Source organism: Protopterus annectens, chromosome 13.part0, assembly GCF_019279795.1.
Source record: "Protopterus annectens isolate FY-2018-M chromosome 13.part0, PAN1.0, whole genome shotgun sequence".
Classification (NCBI taxonomy): domain Eukaryota; kingdom Metazoa; phylum Chordata; order Ceratodontiformes; family Protopteridae; genus Protopterus; species Protopterus annectens.
Genome location: NC_056747.1, coordinates 338,876,915 through 338,898,525, shown reverse-complemented (window position 1 = coordinate 338,898,525; position 21,611 = coordinate 338,876,915). Strand labels below are relative to the sequence as shown.

At 45.8% G+C, this 21,611-nt stretch overlaps 1 protein-coding gene across 1 annotated transcript in view; it reads right to left on the bottom strand.

Moving 5' to 3' along the window:
* The window catches only part of UPF1 (UPF1 RNA helicase and ATPase), a 3,097,516-nt gene that overhangs the window by 2,635,255 nt on the left and 440,650 nt on the right, over positions 1-21,611 (bottom strand). The gene's annotated exons all lie outside the window — the stretch shown is intronic.

Genomic DNA, 21,611 nt, shown 5'->3' with positions numbered 1-21,611 from the left:
CTGTAGTACCTGTCCGGCTTAACAGAAGGAGGTAAGGAATCAGGGGTCAGACTGGACTCTGAAACTACATCAACAATGTCTAACACAGGTGGAATAGCTAGGGGCCTGTGCTGTGGTAGCAAAAGGAAGTCTGAGCCTTTTCTTAGATTCTGAAAAAATCTCGTCTCTCCCAGTGGAAGTGCTCCCTCATGGTATGCAAGTTTTCCCCAAAAGAATAATCCTCAGGAGGAGAGGCTGAAGGGATAGATAATTCAGCATCAGAATCCTCAAAGGGAGGAAGAGAGTATTCCTGATCAGAAGAGGAATCAGATGAAATGGAAACCTGATCTGAAGATTAATATTCTGTCTCTTGCCTAGGTCTTTTATCAGGAGGGGCATGGGAACCCCTGATCAAAGTAATTAGGTCTTCGGCTATTTTGAGCATCTGTTTTTTGGGCATGGAGGCCTGTCCATGAGGCTGTTGTACTTGTCTTTAAAGATGCTTTAGTCTGTCTTTGACGCTTAAGTCGTTTTAATGTATAATTGAGTAGGTCTGAAAACATCCTCAGAAGCAGATGCCTGCTCAGCGGCTCCGGACCCATCTGAGGGAACAGTCTCCGAAGGTCCTATACCTTGAGCTTCCAGTGGCCTAGTCGACTCAGAGTGCGAGTCAGTAGCGGCCTGCGGGTCTAAAGTAGCGGGCGTCAAGGGCTGCAAAAGCACCTTACTGAGAACTGGCGACTGGCTTAGAAGAAGCCTAGTCAGTTTTGGACGTCGGATGCCTGTCCTTTTCTTTTTCTTTGCATTTCTTGTGAATTCCGATAGTCGGATGGCTATCCGACATTGTACAATTAAATCTTCTGCCAAAATAGTGTAATGCAAAATCATACTGATGCTTAATAGTGAGTTGGTTAAATCTAGCACAAAACCGACAACTAGCAACGACATGGTCAGGGCCTAGGAATACAGTAAGAATGAAAGTCCTTAGGCGGAATTTGCTTCCCACAAGAAATACAATTAACTTTTTCTGACATCTGTCTGGAGCAAGAAAAAAAAAAGTTTCCCCAATGGGGTACTTGGCTTTTAATGAAGACTTCAGATCTGAAATTCGAACACGAAAATCTCAGGAGTCGCCCGACCGGCACTTGTAAACTGCTTATGCTTCGGGCACCGCCCGGCAAAAAAGACTGAAGAAAATGGCGTCTGCTGCATCTTTTATACCCTTGGCGCACTGACGTCAGGGAAGAAGCGACCGCAACCAACGCCAGAACTAGACTTTGGAATTCAGGCCGACTGAGGGTAGGCCTGCCAGCAGGATAACCCAAGTGTAATGACTGCAACAGTGAAACACGAAGAACATCCAGATGTTCTTCAGAAACCACTGTAACTTGCGCATATGCATTCGTACCAGTGGGAGCATAGGGATGATCGCTGTCATTAAAACCAAGAGATGGAGAAATGCCTGGCCATCACCTTTTGGGATAGTAGGGCTTCCTGGAAGTCAAAGAAAGAACCTTGTCCCGTGGGGGGAGAAAAGCCTGGTCTGTTCTGATTCTGAAACCTAGGAAAATCTTGGCCTGTTCTGGGGTCAGGGAGGATTTTGGGGAGACTGGTGAACCCTAGATTCTGCAGAAGGGACATGGTGAAATGTAGATGCTTTGCTAGAGCATCCCTGGACTCTGCCAGAATCAGGATGTCATCCAGGTAAGAGTAAATCTGTATACCCTGAGTTCTGCAGAAGGCAATTGCTGGAGCTAGGCACTTTGTAAAAACTCAGGGGGGCATGGATAAACCAAAGGACAAGGCAATAAATTGGAAATGAGAGGGAGGTCCAGAGAAATACAGGAATTGTCTGTGGAAATACCTGATGGGTATGTGTAGGTAGGCCTCTTAGGTCCAGGGTGCCATGAAGGCACTGGTTGGAATAATAGACAGTAGAGTGGGGAAAGACAGCATTTTAAAAGAAGGCACCCGAATATGGAGATTTAGATAGGACAGGTTTAAGATGGGTCTCCAGGGGACTTTATTTCTGGGGACCAGGAAGAGACGGGAGTAGAAACCCTTTCCTTCCTGTCCTGGGGGGTACTGGTTCTATGGTGCCTAGCTTTAGAAGGTCCGCCAGCACAAGATGGGGTTGATTTTTTTTTGGGGGGGCATGAAATATCCTATGGGTGTTTTTTCTTTCCAGGACAGGAAGTACTGTTTTTGGACAATGGTTAAGACCCATTGGTCCGTAGTGATGGATTGACAAAGGGGAAGACCATAAGAAAGGCAGGCTGAGAGGGGGAGGTGGGCAAGGCAGTCATGCATTACTAGGGCTTCCTCTGTCCTGAAAGGACTATCTGGGTTGGGTTGATGTGGTAGTGCAGAGGGCCTGGAGAGGGTAGGTCTTCCAGCCCCTCTCCTAGGCCTGGAAGAGAAAGTAGAGGGGTTTAGGATTACGACTCAAAGGTGGCCTTAGCACGGTAGTTCCTATAATTAGGGATGATCGACACCAGCAGATGCTTGATATCCTGTAGTTCTTTGACTTTTTCCTGCAGATTTTTAAAAAGGTCAGCAGATTGTTTGCCGAAAAGAACATTGCGATCTAGAGGGGTGTGCACGATCTTAGACTTGAAATTCTCAGGAAGGCTCTGCAGTCTTACCCACGAGTGCCTCCTGAGGGCAGAAGTGGATGCTGCAGACCTGCTGGATGCTTCTGGAGCATCATAGCTGCATCTGATGGAATGCCTGGCTACCTGTTGTGCCAAGGAAAGTTTGGAGGTAATGTCCATCTTAATGGGACTGGCAGGCAAAGATGCCACCATGGAGGAGGCTTGAGAGACCAACTCTAATGCATACTTGGTCATGGGGGTCTGATAATTTATGTCTCTGAAAGCCAAAGTGGAAGAAGTGTATACCTTTTTCCCCATCCTATCCATATACTTGCTATCTTTATCAGTGGGCAGAAGAGAGGCAGAAGGCAGCAGTCTAGATTGCTTATCTGCAGTGGTGGCAATCACAGCTGTGTCCACCAACGGTGGTTCAACCAGGAATTTTTGGTCCTCTGGTACTTTATAGAAGTGGTCTGGATGCTTAGGGGCCAGAGGCTGGGAGTCTGGGGCCTTAGAAACTGAGCTGAAGGCATCCAATTAAGCAGGCAGAACCAAGAGCGAGGGTGATTCTACTTGCAGCAGCTCAAAGTACCTTTTTTGGGTGTCAGTCACTTGGGACGTAATCCATTTAAAGTAATCCATCTTGGTGATGGTCTCACCAAAACTAATGTCCTCGGGGTGCCCTTACACAGATTCCTCAGATCAGGAGAGTAATATTCCTGAGGGGAGGCAATCTGGAAAACATTAGAAATGGACTCTTCTGAGGATGAGAAAGAAGAATCATGTTCTTAGCTGACTTGAGGGGTCAAGGGAGGGAAAAAGCAGGCTTAGGGCTCAGAAGAGTCAGGGTGTAGGTGGTTGAGGCAGAAGGCCATAACGGCCTGCATGAGAGAGGAGGTGAAGGCCTTCCAATCTGGTGTGGCTTCTGAAGAGGACAAGGCATGTTTATTTTTCTGCTTTTTGGCCAGGGAGGAAGTAGTGGCCTGGCATCGGGTTTGGACAGTAATATCCGAAGTCTGGATCCCGGAGGTACCACCGATACTGGTCCCCCCCCCCCTTGACAGACAGCCAATGTCTGGATAAGCTCAGAGGACATGCCAGTTGCCTGCTGCGAAACGGCTTCCTCAAGGGCCATCACTGCAGTAGACGGCTCTGCCAAACATGCCTCAACCCCTAGATCGGCAGTTGACAGTGCGTCTGAAAGCAAAGGGGCAGGAGAGGAAGGCCTAGGCAACTTGGCCTTGTGCAGAGGTTCAGGTGTGGCCTCTGATGCAGAATCCATTCTAAAGGCTAAGAGCTTAAGGCACTGGTTCTCCAGGTAGAGGTTTAACGCGGCCAGACGGCTTAGTAAGGTCTTGGGCACAAACGATTGACAAATAGCACAGGAGTGATAGCATTCCCAGCCTAGGCAAAAAACACGTGTCATGGGCATCTTTATGGTGGTATCTGGCACCCACATTGGCACTTTTCCTTTTTTTCCTGACATCAGCTAAAGGCTACAACTAAGTGTTAGCAACAACAATCGGCACAAAAATAAGAAAATTAGAAACCCAACGGGTTACTTATCTTTAGGATGGGATGTCCGTGAAGAGGCGATCGTACAATGCGAATGTAGTCTGCAGCTGAAAAGTTCTGAGGATTGTGCGTGCAGACGTCACATTTAATGCCCCTGGGTTATGGCTTTACATGTGACGTCCCACACACACTGCAACAGCCAAGCTGAAACTTTTGTATAGGAGCCGACGTACGAGTCACCTGAAGGCAGGAAATCCCACATCCAGAATACTGCAACATAGGAACCAGAAGGGCATTAGTGATGCTAATCTCTACAGAGAGGAAAACAGAGAGCTGTTCCAACTTCTTGAAATCTTTTGTTCTGTGGAGATGAAAACGTACTTTTCTATGTACATTTAAAAGATGCATGTACTCTCCCTTATTAGAAAAACTGGGGAAGGTGACAGGCAATAGAACTGTTTGATTAATATTCAGTTCAGAAGCTGCCTTCCGCAATAAGGATGGATTTGTTCGATAAGTGACTGCCTTTGAGTAAAACTATACAAAGAGATTTGAAAGCGCCTGGAGTTCAGAAATTGGCCTCGCAGACTTAATAGCTGCTAGGAATGCTGTTTTCCAAGGCAAATTTTAAAATCAGATTTAGCTAAGGAAGGGTTACTGGGTCAAGTACGAATATTAAATCCCAAAGAGGTGACTGGCCTTTCACTGGAGGTCTAAATAAGAAGCTGCCATTTAAAGACCTTTCACAATTTGGTAGAAGCTAGAGAAAGCATTTTCTCCAGAATGAAAACTGGATACAGCCGCTAACTGTACTTCAACTGTACAAAAACTAGCACTTTTTTGAAAGATAAATGCTAAAATGTCTAGAATCACGGATACAGGAACAGTGAAGGGATCAATTTCCTTCTGAAGAGTCCAAATTGAAACCTTCTCCATTTACTCTTGCAGAAGCTATCTGGGAAGACAAAAGCATTCAGATTAGGGAGGAAAACCTGGGCTTTCTATCAATGGAATTGAGAAACATGTAGTAAGTCTGCAGCATGGAATATTGCGATGCTGTATCCCAGAGTGATGAGAACACATCTGGACTGGGGTTCAGTATCTATAGAGGATACTGAAGACAAGACCAAGTGGAACCACACCTGGTGAGGCCAAAAGGGAGCAATGAGAATAACGGAGCTCTTCAACCAAAGTGCTTTCTGTAAGCATTTTGGAATCCAAGGTAATGGGGGATAAGCACAAAGGAGACTGGAGGTTCAAATGTGGACTACAGCAGCTCAGTCACTTCCCCTGGGTGGGGGTTAGGGCAAAGAACTTGCTGTACTTGGCGTTGAGAGAAGAGGCAAGATCATCAAAGAAAGGTTGGTCCCATTAATGGAAAATTCTTTCCATTAAAGATTGAGACACCACTCATGCATCAAAAGGGATCTGCTGAGTCTGCCAAGATTTTGGACTTCTCCAATATGTGCACTGCCACTAGAAAGCAGAGGAAATCGCAGTCCGTCACACATTGCCTCTCGACAAAGGGGTTATGAACGGGTACACCTCCCCAATTTCTTCATGTACCAAACAGTGTCATTATTGTATACCATCTTGAAAGGCCTGCAAAGGTAGTAGGACCACTCATCGGTAGTATACTGATAAGCTAACTGCTCTGAGTGGGACCAAATACCATGGGCCTAAAGAACCCCCCCCCCCAATCCCAACTAGAAGGCATCGGTGGTCACTGTTGCTACTGGAGGGGACAGAATAAAAGGACGGCCTAGGTAAACGTCTTCAAACTGAATGAATTCACCAACTTAGATGATCCTTGCAGACTCAAGTGAATTTAACTGGAAAGGACAAATGGATGATGCAGAACAGACCACTGAATAGCTTGAGTCCACTGCAGCACATGTATATACAAACAGACTACTGGAACCAAGGTTATGGCTGCTGTCTTCAAAACTAGAGTCTTGAGGACAAGTCTGGATGGAGAAGGGTGAACAAGAATTTGCAGTACCTGAAACTTGACTGCATCCATGCAATGTAAAGGAAGAGAGGCTGACTTGCTGATTTCAACTGAGCACCTATGAGTGCTAGGCTCTATACAGATTGTAGATGAGATGTGGAGGTGTTGACAAATGCCTAGTCTTTGAGAAAGTTGGAAAACAGTCCCTGGACTGCTTAAGGAAATGCTTGGTTGGGGCGATAAGGAGGTGGTTGTCTAGATATGTAAACAGTCTCAGCAAACTCAGGTGTGCTGCTACCACTGACATTCACTTGCTAAACACCCGGAGGCTGTGGAGAGCCCAAGGGACAGAGCTCAATTGACGATGACTGGCCTCCAGCGAAAGCTCAGAAACCTTCAGGATAGTCTGTTCATCTTGATGGGAATAGTACATGTCCTGACGATCAATTCAGCACATCCAATCATCCTTGTGTAAAAAACGAGGAATGGAATGAACCATTACTGTTAAGTTTGACTTCACAAATTGGTTCAGTTCGCTTAGATCCAGAACTGGCCTCAGTTTCCCAGTTTTCTTTAGTACTATAAAGAACCATGAATAAGTTCCAAATACTCTGGTATGGTGGGATATCCAGGATGACTTGTCAAGCAGCTTTTCAATCTTTTGAGCTGCAGTTTCCCTCTGACTGGGTGGGATATTTGGAAGCCTCATTCTTTTGGTTCAAGGTATCCAGAAAAATGGTAGGAAATAAAGATTAGTTGTGTAAAATCTTACCATAATGTGATGTTATATGTCCTTTTTTCGCTGTTGCAGTATTCTTCACGAGGGAGATGGCCTGCCAAGTGACCCAACGTCTGCCAGGATACAGAAGTCTTTAGTGCCCAGGTTTTGTGGTACGTTGCATGCTGAGTGGCCCAGGGAGAATGCCTGACCACTAGGTAGGTAGGTACACCCAAAAAAAATCAAATGCAAGGGGATGGATGGTGGGAGAGAATACTGCAAAAAAGAGGAGAGAATGACATCCAACGTTAAGGTAAGATTTCACACAACTAATCTTGTCCTCCTATTCTGTTGCATTATTCTTCACATGAGGAAGAATGTAAACGTTCATGAGGAGGAGAGAGAGAAAGTAGGGGCAGAGAAGCTTTCTAGGAAGCCATGGAGAATGGCCCTAGTGAACCCTGCCCTGGATTTGGAAATTTAGCCCAGTTTGTAATGCTTGAAGGTATGGACTGAAGACCAAGTAGCTGCCTCCACAATGGAGTTGGTGTCCAGACTTTTGAAAAAGGGGCCAGAAGAGGCTATGTCCCAGTAGAGGGAGCCCTAACTGAGGGGAAGCTCTTTCCATGGTGCTCACAGCAGAAGGTGATGGCCTCAGAAATCTAGTCGGAGACAGTCTGTTTAGTAACTGGAATCCTAGGGCTCTATGGTGAAAGAAGACAAACAGCTGGTCAGATTTTCTGATGCTCCTGGCTTTGTCTAGATAAAACCTAAGCTATTAATATCCTAAGTGTGTAGAACTCTTTCTGCATCAGTTTGGGGAGAAGGGAAAAAAAGGTGGGGAGGTGTATTCCTTGGTTCAGTGATAACTTGACAAACTTAAGCATTTAGGAGGGGGTGGTGTGGAGTGAAACCCTGTCTTTATGGAAGACTAAAAAGGGGGGAGCCACAATGGTCTGCAATTCCAAAACTGTTCTGGCACAAGTGATTGCCAAAAGCAAGATAGTTTTCCAGGAGCAGAATTTTAGGGAGGTACAAGCTGCTGGCTCAAATGGAGCCAAGGTCAGTTTTTCCAAAACAAAATAAGATCCCAGGGAGGTGGGGCTCATCTCCTGGGGGATTTCATGTGGAACACACCTTTCAGGAACTATTTGACCTCAAACCTGGAAGCCAAGGAAGGTGAGAGGCAGGACAGGCATAAAACTGGCATGAGCACTTTCACTGAAAAATAACTCAGTCCGGCATCCAGCAACTCACGCAGGTATGACAGGAATGTGGGAACATTCACTGCTAGTGACTCAAAATTATGAGAGAGATACTATAATGAAAATCTGTTCCATTTAGACAAAGATTTCCTTGTGTTGGGTTTCCTTGCCTCCTGCAGTTCCTTGAGCACATCCACTGACAAAGGTGTCAGAAAAGAATTAAGGCTCTATCACCCACTATGTCATCTATAGAGTTGAAAAGTGGGGATGAATGAGGGTGCCCTCGTGTTGTGAGTAGGGCCACACTCTGGGGTAACTTGTGGTGATTGACTTTGGCTAAATGCAGGAGAAAGGGGAACCAATGCGGTCTTGGCCAAAAGGGGGGGTCCAAGATTTTTGGTCTGTCCTGCTGAATCTTCAGAAACACACTTGGGATGAGAGGAAGGGGAAGGAATGCATGCAGGAACATCCCCTCTCCATGAGAAGCTGAGGGCATCCACCTTCCAGGCAAGGGAACGTCAGTCTCTGGCACAAGAGAGAGGAAGGAACCTGTTTCATGGGGGAGGTAAACAGATCTCTGCTTTTGGAATACCCCAGTGGCGAACAATATCCAAAAACACGTCCCTGTGAACCAACCATTCCCAGGATTGTGTTTTGGACCTGCTGTGCGTGTCTGCCAAAACATTCATGCTGCAGGAAATGTACACTGCTTGAAGGGGTGTCTGCAGTTTCACCGCCATATCCCCCCACCTGTACAGCTAGCCTGCACAGAAGGCAATATCTGGTTCCCCCTGTTTGTTTACATACCAGAGCACAGTCATATCTGTTGGTACTTTCAAGTGCCCTGAGGTGAGGAGATACTGAAAACCTTGAAGTGCCAAGAGTAGTACTCATTTATTTCATACCGATATGATCTTTCCTTTGAAAGGGTGACCAGGTGTCTTGTGCTTTCATGGCACTGAATGCTACTCACTAAGCGTGTGCCTGACGCGTCTGTGTGCATTTCCTGTACTGGTGGAAGAGGATGAAGTGGGAGCCCTGGACTGGTAGACAGCTGTTGAATCCACCAATTTATTTGAACTCCAGCAGATGCGCATGCAGAGTCCACATTGACTTCAGGTACAACTGCCATTTCCTCATGTGCATTTTTGCCAGAGGGAGCATTGGGATGGTGGAGGCCATAAAGCCTACAGTTCTGAGAAAGACCTTGGCTGAAATGTGAGACTGGAGAATGAGACTTTCAAAAAAGGCAGTGAAGCTCCTGGGCCTTCTGCGTGAGGAGGGAGACCTTCATGAGGTCTGTTTGAATCCAGCATCCCAGGAAAATTTGGTCCTGGATTGGGGTGAGGGTTGAATTTTTGGTAATTTATTGTGAATCCCTGGGAAAGAAGGATGCTGACTGCAAGGCTGAGATCCTGCGGTAGCAACTCTGGACTGTCTGCTTGGAAAAGATTTTCCAAATGTGGGAAAATATGGATGCCTTACAAGCTGCAGAATGCCACCATTGATGCTAAGCACGTTGTGAAGACCCTTGGGGCAGTAGAAAGTCTAAAGTGTAGCGCAAAAAACTGAAAATGTACAGATGCTACCAAAAATCTTAGATATTACCTGCAGCTGGGGTGGATGGGAATATGAAGATAAGCATCCTTGGTCTACTGTGGCCATGAAGGCTTGAGGTAGATTGGGGAAATAGGGTTTGTAAGGTTATCATCCTGAAAGAAGGTACCTTCAAGGAAGGTGTTTAGAAAAGATGTCTAAAACGGATCTCCAAGGACCCTTCCTTCCTTGGTACTAGGAATAACCTGGAATAGAATCCTTTTCCATGGGTGGGGAAATGTTGGATGGTGCCTTGATCCCGAATATTTGAAGCACCGGTGGCAACAGTGGTAGTACTTTGGGTGGTTGAGGGATGCTCTTGAATGAAGGGCAGTGACTCCCAGACCATGAAATATCCCTTTTTAAGATTAGGTTATCTTTTCCTAGGCAGGGCTGGAAAGGTAGAGGTGAAGGGAGAGGGGAGGGTGGAAATGGGCTCCAGGTAGTCAGATGGACCTTGGCCTGTCTGGAAAGGACGGTTTAGGAAGAGGAGCTGGTTGTGGAGTCTGAAAGGATTGTTGCTTCTTTCCAGGTCTCTTGGACTTGGGATGAGCTGGTCTGGACTGCCTCCTGACAAAGGCTGGTTTAGAAGGGCAATTTCTCTGGAATTTTGGGACTGGAGAACTAGGTGGTGGTTTAGATCTTTCATCACATTACCCTACTCCTGCAATGTTTAAGAGTTCCACAGTCGCAGAGCCAAACAGAACTTAACTGTCCAGGGGAGCATCCAGCAATTTGGATTTACTACCTCTGCCAAGGGTTGTATTCTAAGCCAAGCTAAACTCCTAAGGACAGACCCAGAGGCTAGCCGAAGCCTCTACGGCATCACAGCTACATTTGATAGTGTGTCGGGTGACTTGGGAGGTAGTAGCCAGCAGGGATGTAAACTAGAGTCCGATCCTCCGATGCTGTTCAGATATTTTAGATAGCTGTGCCAAGAACTCAGTACTTTGTCATACAGGTTTCGTAGATTATTGCTTTAAATACAAGGGTGGCAGAAGTATAAACTTTCTTGCCTAGTATCTCCAAATGCTTCCTGTCTTTGTCAGAATTAAGCGGAGAGGTAGAGGGAAGTAGTCTTGCAGGTTTGTCAGAGGACAATGATGACTGAAGGATCAACAGAAGGTGCCAAAAATAAGTACTTATAATCTATAATCAGCAGGCACCTTGTATCTGTCAGGTTTCTTAGGTGCCAGAGGATGTGGGTCAAATGTCTTGCAGAGGACGCAAAAGCATCTAATAAGACTGGAAGGATAGGGGGAATAGCAGAGGGACTTGAGTCTCCAATTGCAGTAGGTCATAGTAACGTTTTTGAATGTCTGTCACTTCAGTGCCGTCTCTTGAAATTTCTTGCATCCCGATTAGTGTCACTGAAATAAATCTCCTCTACTGGAGAATCTGTCCCAGTAGAATCTTCTTCAGGGGAGGCAAGTCTAGTTGGGAGAGGATCTGTGTTGAGTAAGCTAGAGACTCCTTATCAGAGAAGGAAGCATCTTTAGAAGACGACTCTTCCCTAACCCTTTTTTGCGAAGGAGGCCAGGGGGACTTGGGACTGAATCCCCTGGAGGAGGTGAGGGACACAAGCATTGAAAATGCTTTGGGAGAAGGCTTGCCGATCCTTCTGTGGGTCGGAAGGAGGGGAAGCATACTTGGTCTTGTGTTCCTTTTTAATGGGCATATCCATTCTGTGGAGTGATGGTGGGCCAGACATAGGCCTACACACTGTCTGAATCTACCTCTTCTTGAAAAGAATGGTAGGAATCACTTAGGGGCCTTCAGAATTAACAAGTCGGGGTTCCCCTTGGATGTCCAGTGTGGGTAGCTGTGGTACCTTGGGACATGCTTCTATCCTGTTCTGCAGCGACTTCTGTTAAGAGTTCAGCCTATGGGTCAGACAAAAGCCCTGAGCGAATCTCCACACTGGTAATAGTGTTGAGAGAGACGTTTGGCCCTGGAAGGTGCAGCAGAGGCTTCCGGTTTGTGTTTTTTGGCATCCTGCTTCACATGTGACTCGGCTTCTGAAGTCAAGAGACCTTCCATCTTTTGGTGAGAAAATTTAGTAACTAGTTTACTCTGTATATGAAAAGTAAATTAAGCGTAATTCAAAGTTTTCAGGATGAACGACTGGCAGATAGGGCAGGCTGTGTGGTCATGGGAAGGCCAAAGACAGAAAAAAACACTACTGATGACAGTCCTTATGTGGAATCTGACTTTCACATTTGCCCTTCTTGATGACATTAAAACTTAAGACACTATAAAAAGTAAGGAAAGGATTCCCCAACAGGGTACTTATCCAAGCTTAAGTTTCCTCAGAGGTCAAACTATGTACTGGAAAGCTAGTTCTGTCTGGTGGCAAAGACTTTGAGGATGGCACACGCGTACATCACTTTTACAGTCTCCATCTAATAGTCTGTGCGACTTACCATGCACCCTAGGCATTAAAGACTTTTGTATACTGGCCGACGTCAGGTCGCTTGGCAGGCAATCTCCCTCATGTAAAAAAAAATACTGAAACAGCAAAACAGAAGGACATCCTCTGGATATTTTTAGCACCCAAGAACTTTGTTACAGAAGCCCAGAAATCTGAGGGTGAAGACAAGCATCCCCTGACTGCCTCCAGAGGTGGGCCAGTCAGGCCAACCCTTCAGGAGTGAAGAAAGGATTTATCTGAAAAATAATCTGCAAAACCCTGGTTTTGCAGGCCTACCCTGCGCAAGGATTATTTTTTTCATTTGAAATCCCCCCTCTGTCTCTGGAGGAGTTGTCCCTGCGTGAATCCTGAAAAGTTCCCTAGGACCTATGGAACCAAATTTTCTTGCCACGTCTGATTCCAGGAAAAGTGTAACCCTACGCCAGGACAGGGTCTTTCCATCCTTTGTACTCTGGGAAAACGTTTCCTTCATATTAGCCCCAAAATGTTCCATCAAAAGGAGCACTGATGAAAGAAGACTTGAAAGGCTCCGCAAATTCTTATAAAATGCATCTGGGCATGTCTCCTAATGGCTATGCCTGAACCTGCAGCCTGTGAGGTGCTCTCCGCAACATGGGATATTAACCTCAGACGCAGTGGAAATGGACAGTAGGGTGGTCAGTTGTGAATAGAACCTCTTATAATCCTCAATAGACTCGAAAATGGTTCTTGGCCAAATTCCAATATCTTGTCAAGTGCACCAAGTAATTCAGAGACCTCAAAGCAAAAGTAGATGAAGTAATACTGCACTTTCCAAACCTATCCAATGTAGTGAAATCTCTATTAGGGGGATGGGATGAGGAACTCTGCTCTGCTAGCTCCTTTTTAGCAGCTGCCGACACCAACCACATCAACAGGGACTCCTTTGCTCTACATAATATATCCTTCGGCCGTACCAAACATTTATCTGGGAGTCATGGAATGGGATCAACAGAATCTGGCTCCTTCCATTCCCAATGAGAGATTAAATTGATAAGCTCATCTGTCGGGGGAATCAACCAAGACAAAGGTGAGCCAGACCCAAAAGCTTCCACAAAGACTTGCATAAAATCTTACCATAACAATAGATGTCCTCCTCTTCACTGCTGTAGTATTCTTAACCTGAGGGGGATCTCCCACCTGAAGGCAACCTGATGTGGGCCCAGTATACAAGTGTCTTATACTACAGGGTATTGTGGAATGTCACACGTAGGCTGCTGTCCGACAAAAGCCATAAAAGCAAAGTAGGCACCTATCATCCTCAGAAATAAATCCCCCAGGAGGAATGCCAGATTTAGAATATAGGTGAGTAACATCCAAACACAGCAAATATCCAGGGGGAAGGAAGGAGGGATACAATACTGCAGCAGTGAAGAGAACATCTATTATAAAAAGATTTTACACAACTATTCTATGTCTTTCTATTCACGTGCTGCAGTATTCTTAAGAGTGACAAACCTCAAGAAGGAAGGGAGGAGGAGGAAGGAGTAAAAGGAGCTCTTGAATCCATGAAAAATTTCTGTGGCAAAACCAGCTCTGCATATGGAAATGCCATCCAGTTTGTAGTGCTTGCTAAAAGTATGGATAGAAGACCAGTTGGCTGCTTCAAAGATGGCACTGTTATCAAAGCCCTTGAAGAATGCATTAGAGGAAGCCCCAGTAGAGTGGGCTTTCACTGGTGAAGGGATTCTCTTTCCATGCAGCAGGTAAAAGCAAATCTAGTCTGCTTGGAAGCAGGCAAACCCAGAGCCCTGGGATGAAAGTTCACAAATAGTTTATCAGACTTCCTGACAGCTGTAGTCTTGTCCAGATAAACTTAAGTTGTCTGTGTACATTTAAGGAGTGTAGTACTTTCTCACTGTGGTTTTGTGGAGAAGGGAAGAGGTAGGCAAATGGATGGATTGGTTAAGTGATAACGCCTTAACCACTTCAGGGATAAAGAAAGCATTTCTTCTCAAGGACACCCAATCCTTATGAAATGCCAATAATTGGGACATCATGACAAGGGCTTGAAACTCCGACATCCTTCTGCCTGAGGTCAAGGCCACTTGTAAAACAGTTTCCCAAGAGCAATGTTTGAGGGAGGCCGAGGATGTAGGCTTAAAGGATCCAGGGTCAGTTTTTCCTAAGACTGAATTAAGGTCCCATGGAGGAGGAATACGTTTCCTGGGTGGCCCAATGTGATGGACTCCCTCAAGGAATTGTTTCAACTCGCATCTGGATGCTAGAGAGGGAGAGGAAGAGTAGCAGAAACAGCAGACACATGTGCTTTGACACAGAAGTAAGCCAAGCCAGCAGAGAGCAATTCACACAATTAAGACAGAACCACTGGGATTCCCACTGTCAGTGGGTCTTTGTTCTTAGAGACACCAGAGTAAAAACTTTTCCACTTGGAAACACAAGATTTTCTTGTATTAGGTTTGCTGGCCTCCTGCAAAACCTTCAGAACATCCTCTCAGAATAGGTGTCTGAAGGGGATTAGAATCCTATCAACCTAGTGTCAGCTGTAGCAATGACAGGTCTGGGTGTATTGGGGATCCTTTGTTCCATGTGAGTAGGTCCACTCTGTGGGTAACATATGGTGGAAGGCCCTTGGCTAAATGCAGGAGTACTGGGAACCAGTACTGTCTTAGCCAAAAGGCAGTCAACAGCAAGATTTTTGGTTGGTCTTGTCGAATCTTGGACAAGGCAATTGGTATTGGGGGAAGGGGAGAGAATGCATACAGAAACACCTCCCCTTCCAAGAGGAGAGGATGTCTACTTTCTAAACCAGAGGACTTGGGGCTCTGGCACAAAAATTTGGGAACTGTGCTCAGGGGGGGGGATCCAAGTCTATTTGAGAAATTTCCTACTGGTGAACTATATCCATGAACATGTTCCCTGTGAGGCATCCATTCAGATTCAGTCAGGGATCTGCTTAAGAGACTGCCATGGGATTCCAGTTGGAGGGAACGTACACTGCTCTAATAGTCATGTGGTACTGGGCCAGAAATTCCCATACCAGAAGAGCCAACCTGCACAGGAGGCAGGACTTGGTCATTCCCCCCCCTTTCACATACCAGAGGACTGTCATGTTGTCTGAACAGTTCATAGGTTTATACTAGGCTATCTGCCCTAAGGCATTTATAAGCCTAGCCCAAAGTTTTGTGGCTTACGCCACCCTTATATGAAAAAATACTGTGCCCATTAGTTTGTTGTGCCTCTGTCCAGCAGTGACACAGAGATGATTCCCGGGGTAAACCTGCGATCTCCCATCCACAGGTCAAGCTTTCTCTTGAACAGAGCCAGCAAGATGCTCTGCCTCACATGGACCGGGATTTTATTCCACAGCATAGGGAGTCTCTGAGTGATAAATCTATCCCTCCAGCACATCCTATTTATATCCGTGCTAAGGTTTAAGTCGCTTGCTCTAGTGGTTTTGGTGGATTTGGATTTTTTGAGGTGGAGCATGTCCATTAATTCCGGGTTGGACATGGCCTTGTATGTCAGGCACATGTCACCTCTGAGCAGACGGTATGCGACTGAATAGAGCTGGAGTTTCTTCAATCTGGCAGCATATGACAGATTTTGGAGTCCCTTTATCCTTTTGGTGAGGAACTTTTGGAGTCTCTCCAATTGCTGCAGATGTCGGGTGAGATACATCCCGAATGGGGCATTGTACTCTATCATTGGTCTGATAAGTGAAGAGTACAGGGGAACAATGACCTCACTAGATCTGGATATGAATCCCTTCATGATCAGGTGGGCAATGTAGAAGGTCTTTCTAACCACTTTAGCAACGTGAGTGTCAAAAGAAAGGTCACTGTCAACCTGGGTCCCCAGGTCCCTGATAACCTCTTCTGTGCTTAGTGGATTGCCACCTATATGGTAGCTTGGGGTTACCTTGTTTTTCCCGAAGGGTATGACTATACATTTTTTTTGGCATTTAACTTCAGGCCATGGCTCTGGCACCAGATATCTGTTTCCGTGAGTCCCTTCTGAAGGATATCCGTGTCCGATGCACTTTCCACTATGGCGCCCAGTTTGCAGTAGTCTGCAAACTTTGTCAGCCAAAGTCCTCCCACGTTGGCCTGTACTTCTGAGAAGTAGATGCCAAACAATAGGGGGCCAAGGACCGAGCCCTGTGGGACACCACTTATGAACGGCTTGGAGTTTGACATAGCGCCAGCAACTCTAACCCTGTGGGTTCTGTCCTTAAGCCAGTTTGCAAACCATCTTGTGACATATGGGTTTACATTTAAGCTGGTAAGTTTTTCTACAATACCAGAGTGGGGTATTGTGTCGAAAGCCTTTGCAAGGTCAAGGTAGGCTGTATGGACTGCCTTTCCCTCATCAATGGCCTTGGTGACTGTTTCGAAGAAGTCGACCAAGTTCAAAAGGCATGATCTGCCCTTGACGAAGCCAAACTGGGTCGGGTCCAATGTCTGCAAGTCCCCTATATCTTTGTTTATGAGCTCTATTATGATCCTCTCCATAGCTTTGCAGACTAGACTTGTTAAGCTTATGGGGCGGTAATTACCAGGGTCCGTACAGGCACCGCCTTTGTGGAGTGGGACCACAGTTGCCGTACGCCACTCCTTGGGCACGTATCCTGTGGCAAGGCTGAGATTAAACAGCTGCCTTATGTGCGGGTTTAATTCCTCATTTAGCTCGTGAAGCACACAGCCGGGGACACCATCCAGTCCCCATTGATGCTGTGTTTTTAGCTTTAGAGAGAGCAGCTTTTCACCTGCGCATTTGAGATGTCTGGGAGGCTACACTCCACTGGGATAGTTCTCTCTCCTTAGGGGGGGAGAGGGGGCTGAAGTTTGCACTGAACCTGTCTGCCAGTATATGTTGGCAATGTCTGTGGGTTCAGTGATTTTTGTATCATTTTGGACTAATTCTGAGCATATCTTGGAGTTTCCACCCAGGTTCCTAACATAGCTGAAAAAGGCCTTATGATTGTCCTTTGAATCCATGGCAATTTTTCTCTCACTGGTTGTAGAGGGCCTGTGCAAAGGAGAGGTTAAAATACTCAGCTAGTACCAATGCTCGCATTTCTCTGATGTTTGAGTTCTAATTTTTGGGAAGGGGTCCAAATTCCCTGAATTATGAATTTGCCAAGACCATTACCCAGCCCACGTTTGATGCATCGGTGTAGAGTTCTAGGACTGGGTCAAGAGGATGCAGAGGTATACCTGGATTTAGGTCCATGTGATGTATCCACCAGAGTGGTTCCCTCTTTAGGCAAGGAAAGCAGGGTCCTTGGTATTTTAGCAGAGGAAAATGTGGTCTTATGAAGGAGTGAAGACAGAGTTCCTGCAGTTGATGATGAATCCTAATTCCCCAAGGATGGAAATGGTCGTCTCCAAGGTCTGGAGTAGTGTGTGTGAATTTGGGGCCTATAAAAATCAGCAGTGTGCAATCACCAGTTTGGCATTGGACCCCGGATGTAACCTCCACATGCTTAGCTAGCAGCTTAAGCCATTGATTCTCTAAATATATAGGAGAAGAAAGCCTGCTTCTAAAGTCTTATGAACAAAGGACTGGCAAATGCGACAGGACTTGTGATCGTGATTAGGGTCTAAACAAAACATTGAGAATGGCTGTCATGTGGAATTTTGTCTTCCACACTGGCACTTCCCCTTCTTGGATCACAACCAAAAACAGTAGTAAGAAATAAATTCCCCAACAGGGCAATTATCTGGGAAAAGGCTGAATTCACAAGTGTTGAAACGATCAGACCAAAAGTCAGAATGGCGTTCTCACTGGTGGCAGAAGAGTTCTGAAGATGGTACATGCATGTTGCTTTTATGGCCAACATCTGACAGCAATCTATGTGCGACATCTCACATACCCTACAGAAGACTACCTGTATACTGGCAGATGGCAGGTCATCTTCATGCGGGAGATTCCCCTCTAATTAGGAATACTGCAGCAAGTGAACAGAAGGACAAACTAACTCCTCTGGGAGATCACATGAAGACCATCCACCTTTTTAAGGATCTCCAGGATGTCTCCAAAGGAGACGTCATCTGCTGTAGATCTGGGGGACCCCACCCCTTCATGGAAGTCAGTACCTTCATTGATTGATTTCATGGGGTAATTTGTCTCCTTATGCACGCTCTTTCAGGGAACCTCTTTGTGGGATTGTCTTGAGGGGTATCTGAAGATAGGGGGTAGTTCCACAAAGGAGACCGTCTGTGGATACTAGCTAGTACTGGCTCTCCCTGTGAAGTAGGCCTGAGAGGATCAGAGCACTGACTTGAACAAGGAAGGGATATAAGAGCCAAGGACGAGAGAGTAGTCAATTCTTTTGGCTGACAGAAAACCCTCTCCACTACCTCAAAGGCAGATGGAACATGAGAAGCCATAGATGGTCACACTGGAGTGAAATCTCCGAAGCTACCAAGCCTCAACCTTGCCCAGATCTGTCTCAAGGAGGGAAGTGGACCCAAGCTGTCCAACACCAAAGCTCTGACAGACAAGCACAGCTCTGTTAACATCGGCGTATAACCTAGCCCCACACATCTGGCATCTATGCTTTGGCTCAGAGACTTATCGCAATCCAAAGAATCAGAGTGGAATTAATCAGGGAAGCTGTTGGAGTCAAAGAGCTAGTAGTCTTCGGATCCAACTCAGACGCTCTTGGGGTGCTTAGAATGGAGGGCTCAAACTGTGGACAGATCAGAGAAGGATAGATCATTACTTGAGAACTGGATGGGAGGCTCATGGATCCGATAGGCAACTAAAAGAATAACCCCATTTGCATCTCAGCTCTGTGGAATTTCATCACCCTATCCACATCGCCTCGAAAAACTTCTGGACCCAATTCAAGAGGTGGTTGACTGGGGTCTAAATTCTCCTCAGCGTACCTTGGAGGAAAAAGGGGAATGGAGTAGAGGAGAAAACCAGTTAAATGGTCGAGGAGACGCTTTGCAGGACAATCAGATCTGAGATTGAAAAATCAGAGTGCTTCCTCTCATAAGCCGAAGTATTTTCGGATTTTTTTGTGGGGGCTCTGAAGGTAGATGTAGTAGCCCTCAGAAAATAGGTGGAGTATCTTTTGAGAGACTTTCACCCAAGAAAAGGATTTTGCAGTTTTACTGGGGTGTTTGAGCCCCTGAAGGGGAAGGGGGCAGCATCCCCTTAAGCAGTAACTTATTGCATCTATCAGTAAGTGCCCTAGAATTAAAGGCAACACAAATGTAGCAGGAATTCAGGTGTGACATTCTCAAACAGCAGATGCACTCCCTGTGGACATCAGAGTTGGAAAGCTTATGCCCACAGGAAGTGCAGTTTTTAAATCCTGTATTTTCCCCCCTTTCTTTAGAATAGCAACAGCCTAGGAAAGGTGGGAAAAAAGCAGAAGTATCAAGCGCAAAAACCTCCCAATTTACAGAACCAAAGCTTTTTAAAACACCCCTCTGGTTTCAAGAAAAAGTCTTTAAGGGTAGAGTGGAGAAGTAGAACAGCAGACAGGATCTTGCCATCCTGCTCACTTCTAGAAAGTGTTTATTTCATCTTGGGTCCAAAAAGATTGGATCAAAAGGGGCACTGAAGACCATTTAAAAATCAGAGAAGCATCCAGGCATGTCAGCACATAAAAATGCCAGTGCCTGCTGCTCAACATGGCATCCAGCATTACAGGACAACAGGTAGCCAGTTGTGTACACACTACTTTGCGGAAGTCTACAGTTCAGAACCACCAGACAGGCTTGGAGAGTTCAGGTCTCTATAAAAGCGTGTTAAATTGGCTAAAGTATGAAATAGTCAAATGCCCTGACATTTGAAGTGGGACAGTAGAGCTCTTATCTGAAAGTTTTTTCTTTGGGGCCACTGCTATCAACGGATCCAAACTGAGGCCCTTGATTCAGTATGGCCTATCTTTAGTGAATACAGAGATCTGGTCCAGTTTCTGGGGAATCCTTCAACCACATCTGGTTCCTTCCAAGTCTGCTGAGAAACCAAATCCATGAGTTCATCAGCAGGAAAGACCAACCAGATAGTAACTGGGCTAGCCCAAAGACCTCAAGGAATACAGATTCCTCCTGGGAAGGCGCAAAAGTGAACCAATCCACCTGAACCCCATCCCCCATCTAAATAACTAGCATGTCTCTAAAGAAAACTTTCAGGAGAGATCAAGGGGAACCCCTCCCACCCCTTCTGTGAAATAAGAAGCAGCGAGGGATGCTTACCCTGGGGGAGAGTTCAAGTGCCTCCTTTTGTAAATAGGATTCTTGTGTACTTCTTTGGAGGAAGCATGAGGGGAAGACTTAGAAGTAGATAAGAGTCCAAAACATGAACTACCTCGCAGCCACCACTGCAAAAGATGTCAGAAGGGGTGGGATGTTTCTAAGTATAGTTGGACTTCCTAAGAACTCTCTCAAATCCCTCGAAAGCTGAAGCAAGACCCTAAGAGTCCAAACAAGGGCAAGGCCCAAGACCTGAGCTGTCAAAGACAAGGAAGGATTCAAGAGCCTTAGAGTAGATCCCAGCATCGACTTTTCAATATCAATGTCAGAAGTCAAACAAGCAAGAGATACTGTCAGTCAAAGCCCCCCCATGCTTCTTCTCCAACACAAGTAGTCCCTGGGGAATCCTCAGCAGTGATTGGAGAAACAGAGGTGGAAAGGATGGCTCCCAGCAGTAAGGAGTGCAGAAGAACCCCAACAAGCTCGGTCTTCACAAATTTTCTCAACATCCTATCCATGTCAGCTAGGCTCTTCAGAAACCACACAGACCATGGGGAAGAAGTCAAAGGCAGCCTAGACACCCAATGAAAGGACCTTTCTTGGAGAAAAAGGGATGAGAGCCAAGGAGGCAAGGACTGACCAGCAATGGTGATGTACTTGATTCCACAAAAGGAAGGGTTGGTGACCAGATTCCAACAGGTCACAACAAAGGAGTTGGATGCAACATTTTTGAAAGGTTCAGTGCTTCTCCAAAGACTTATCTTTGAAGAGTACCTTTTCCTTTTTTCGTTTGCTTCTCTTGCTTTCCTCTCCCTATTTCCTGGTAGAAGGGGAGCTACAGAGGTAGGGAATCACTTGTCTAGCTGTGGCTTGGAGAAGACCCTTAAGAGCAAGTTTGGATCTTCAATCCAAGAGAGATCCAACACCAAACCTGAGTATGCAAATAAGTCTTCATTCTGGTGGGAGGTCCCAAAGCAATAAATGCACTTGGAGTTTGGCCATAAGATTCGGCTACAGAGGCCAACAGAACCATTTTTTAAAAATCCAAGGCCTTGTCAGACAATTTGGAGCTAGAAGGAAAAGCTAAAAAAGGAAAGAGAAAGTTAGCCTTAATTTCCATTGTTAGTGTGAAAAAAAAAAAACCTAAGCAGGGAGGGCAATCTCTAAAGAGGACACGAAGAACTATGCTTAGCATGGTTGTAGCCAACTATCAAGAATACCTGTAAATCTAGCCCAGAATGTAATCACTTTAACGACCAAATCAGGAGACAAACCAGCACTCGGCCAAGGTCCAAGTCTAACGTGCTCAAGTAGTAAACAAGATCTGAAGTACAGAGTTGATGGGAAGGAATTATGGGTAGGGGAGGAGCCGGAGCCTTGGATCCAAATTTCTAAAAGCTGCTAGCATCACATCTGTACAAATCTGA